This window comes from Haliotis rubra, unplaced genomic scaffold, assembly GCF_003918875.1.
Source record: "Haliotis rubra isolate DU_JTF1 unplaced genomic scaffold, ASM391887v1 Scf432, whole genome shotgun sequence".
NCBI classification, from domain to species: domain Eukaryota; kingdom Metazoa; phylum Mollusca; class Gastropoda; order Lepetellida; family Haliotidae; genus Haliotis; species Haliotis rubra.
Window position 1 is genome coordinate 169,641 of NW_025767116.1, and position 4,297 is coordinate 173,937.

The window sequence follows — 4,297 nt, forward strand, 5'->3', positions numbered from 1 at the left end:
CAATTAGGCGTGTTACTCACAAACGATTGAGCATCATCTTGAAGCAGATGGTTGTGGCTTAGTTTATATACATTGTTGAGACAGTATTGCAAGCAACTTTAACTAGGAGCTGAAATAATGATATTGTCAAGCGTCCAGTGTTTGGACGTTAACAGGGATGCTGTCATTGTGACTTAACCTGTGTGGTCAGAGTTGTGACGAAGTGTCATTACTGATTTTCAGTGATCCATGTATTTAGTTTGCACCACCTTTTTAACTGTCAAAGAAATCCGTTTTGATGGGTAACCGATACTGGCTATTCTCGTTTCATTGACGTTTTATAACTGACGTAAGCGATGTGACCTGGATATGTGAAGAGGTGGCTTAGAAAGTAGATGAAATGACCTATTTAGTGAAATATATTACCTGTAACGTAAACAGCGTTCACCTGTATGGGGAGTGAGTGAGGATAGTTTTACGCCGCTTTTAGCAATATTCCAGCAATATCACTGCGGGGGACACGAGAAATAGGCTTCACACATTGGTACTACTTCGGCGTGATTTACTCTCATTCTGCCTACATCCCACTCTAATAAAAGTGTAGGCAGAATGAGAGAAATCAGGCCAACCCTAATTTAGAAATGGACCTGCCCATGACAATAACATAACACAATCTTGATTGTATTAATATTTTATTTATAGTAGATATTATTTCCCTATTTCCCTGTCACTATCATCATTATTATAACTGTAAAGACATCATCATCATCATCATCATCGTCATCATCATCAATCTAAAATTTCAATTTCAAGAGATGACCAGAGGCATCTAAAAACTGAAGCTTTGTCCTTCGACCTTGATGAAGGACCTCCTTTAGCCTCTGCAAACGAGAATAAAGTTCGTGATACACTCGTTTTCTGCCATTCGGTTTACCACCATACTCCAGTTGAATTTTCTTCTTTCTTTCTGTTGATTCATAAACTCGAACAGGTTTGGGTGGGACTTGTCAAGGGACCTGTTCATTACAGAGCGCCAGCCCTCCAAGTGATTGTTAGTGCGTGAACCGGCGTTATCATATTGATTCCATATGGACTTGTGGAACAAGGCATTATCGTGCACCCAGGTATTCGTGACGTAGTCGCAGAGGTCGTGTATGAGGGGGATGTCGGGTCTTTCGTCAAGGGTTTCAACCCTGGCATCCTGAACCTGATCTCGAGGGAGGTGTGGCACACAGGCAGCTCTTCGGACTACTCTTTGGATCCTCCCTGTACTGTGTACCTATGGTTTGGATCTTGCGCAGGATACACTGACTGTAGTGAAAGAGACATTCTCGTAGATGAGAGCTGGTAAAGACAGTCTCGTGTGCTTGAATGGCAGGAAGTTCAAAGTCGGTCTGGATGGTAGATGGATCTAGATCGGCACCTGTTACAGAATTCTTAAGTTGCTGGAACAGCCTGATGTAGACTCTTTGTCTATTAGGCATTAGGGCAAACGCAACGGGGAACATGTTGGAACCAGAGAGACGGTGAACAGCATACAGCTGGTTCCAGAGGCTGTGACAGGAATAGAATGTACCATCCATGTATACGGTGTCGGCACTCTGCATAGTCTCCATCATGTCTTCTGTGCAGAACACCAGGATTATGTCGTCCGTCACTGGTCTCAGCCCACTGGTATTCTATGCACACATTAGCCAGGATCTTCGGGAGTGGAGGAAGATTATTTCGGCGGTGTCGCTAGAGACCAGCATCAATGCTAGCAAAGGAGGGTGTTGTGGCAGCTTCATCGACGGTAAAGGTTCTCATCTCACCTTCGAAGATCTCTTGAGAGAAACCAGTCTGTTCACTGTTTTTAATTGATAGGTAACAATAAGAAAACAGTAAGTAACAAAAACATAAGAATGTCCATATAACAAGGATGAATGAAGCAGTCCCTTTGTCAAAACAACTCAAACAAAAATCCGAAGACACACACATACACACACACACACAAACAAAAACAAGACACCAAAAACACAAAAAACTCAAGCTCTTCCATTTTTCTTGTGGGGAGGTAGGGTCAAGTATTATCTATCGCTTTCTCATTCTGCCTACACAGTTGTGACCAACAGACCATGACTTGTGTTGTATTTAGCTGTAGGCAGAATGAGATGTAGGCAGATTGAGAGGACACCTTCGGCGTGACGGGCAAACGCTTTTTAACCACTAGGCTATCCCACCGCTACTGACCTGTATGGACAGAGGAGACACCTGTGAAATAACCGATGGAAACAATGTTGTCAGAGGTAAGTCCTGGGAAATCATCGATGTAAATTATGTTGTCAGAGGTAAGACCTGTGAAATCACCGATGTAAATTATGTTGTCAGAGGTAAGAACTGTGAAATCACCGATGTAAAGTATGTTGCCAGAGGTAAGACCTAAGAAATAACCGATGTAAAGTATGTGGTCAGAGGTAAGACCTGTGAAATCACCGATGTTAACTATGTTGTTATCGGTGAGACCTGTGAAATAACCGATGTAAAGTATGTGATCGGAGGTAAGACCTGTGAAATAACCGATGTAAAGTATGTGGTCAGAGGTTAGACTTGAGAAATAACCGATGTAAACTATGTGGTCAGAGGTGAGACCTGTGAAATAACCGATGTAAAGTATGTGATCGGAGGTAAGACCTGTGAAATAACCGATGTAAAGTATGTGGTCAGAGGTAAGACCTGTGAAATAACCGATGTAAACTATGTGGTCAGAGGTGAGACCTGTGAAATAACCGATGTAAACTATGTGGTCAGAGGTTAGACCTGTGAAATAACCGACGTACGCTATGTAGTCAGAGGTAAGACCTGTGAAATCACCGATGTAAACTATGTTGTCAGAGGTAAGACCTGTGAAATCACCGATGTAAACTATGTTGTCAGTAAACTTAGTTGTCATCGGTGAGACCTATGAAGTCAGAGATTTGGTCTTTGTAGTCAGACATGTCATCTGTGAAGTCAGATACTGACCTCTAGTTGGACATGAAACCTGTGAAACAAACGACATAAACCATATTGTTAGAGAGAGACCTGTGAAGTCAGATATTTGGTCTCTGTAGTCAGATATGTCACCTGTGAAGTCAGGGACTGATTTGCATAATCATGGGGTGTGACCTGTTAAATAACCAATGTAAACCTAAACCATTTGAAACTTGACTTTTCTGGTCCAGTTTTGAGTATGGCTTTGCATCAGCCAAATTCTTCGGTACTCAAACAGCGACTTGGAGGCTGAAAACTTCAACCTCAAATGTTGCTGTACTCTCCGATAATGACGTGCATCGATTTTAACTCGATACATTCAAGCACAGGCTTTCAAGTTCTTTGTACACACTTCTTTGCCCGTGGGTACATGCCTTTGTCCACATTATGTGCGTCAGGTTTAATAGTTTGGCTTACTCTCTGATATTAACCAGTAGAGGGATGGAGTAAATCCAGCTGGGGGACAAGGCAGGTAGCTTAAGAACCGTCAATCACTGTGGTCCATACTGTGGTGGCAGAACGTCGGCTGTTGGACATTGGTAACCAATCTGTATTGTGATTGTTAAGACGAGTTATATATATATTTTTAAATTTTTTGATTCATTTTAGTACCAGATTTAAATTTTTATAAAACCGGATACTCTTGTTGATTTACTGTCCTTTGTCGTCAGGGTTTTTATAGTCCGGTGTATCTATAATATTCTTACAGTTACAATATCACTGAAATATTCCCGACGTGCAATTATCTCAGCGAAATTAAAATCATTTCAATGATGTTTGACAGACTATATAAACACATCCTGAGTTATCGCCCTTACATTACAATCTCACATAGGTGTTTCGCGATAATATAGTCATATCACTATATTCGAATTGATAAGGTGTTTGACATTCCTCAGCAGGGTATATTACATTTACCCTCATCTGTCAGAATGTACAAAGGATATTGCCCAGTTTGTAACCAATCAGAAACAAGTATTGCCAGTTTGTAACCAATCAAAAACAAGTATTACCAGTTTGTAACCAATCAAAAACAAGTACTGCCAGTTTGTAACCAATCAAAAACAAGTACTGCCAGTTTGTAACCAATCAAAAACAAGTACTGCCAGTTTGTAACCAATCAAAAACAAGTATTACCAGTTTGTAACCAATCAAAAACAAGTACTGCCAGTTTGTAACCAGTCAAAAACAAGTACTGCCAGTTTGTAACCAGTCAAAAACAAGTACTGCCAGTTTGTAACCAGTCAAAAACAAGTACCGGGTATTGCCAGTTTGAAACCAATCAGAAACAAGTATGGTAAAGTAGGAT

At 40.9% G+C, this 4,297-nt stretch overlaps 1 long non-coding RNA gene across 1 annotated transcript; it reads right to left on the reverse strand.

Moving 5' to 3' along the window:
- Positions 1-810: 810 nt before the first annotated feature.
- LOC124289092 lies at positions 811-2,145 on the reverse strand. The gene is made up of 3 exons (XR_006901588.1): positions 1,995-2,145; positions 1,519-1,520; positions 811-821 (listed from the first exon to the last, which is right to left on the reverse strand). It is a non-coding gene; the product is annotated as an uncharacterized LOC124289092 (long non-coding RNA).
- Positions 2,146-4,297: the final 2,152 nt, after the last annotated feature.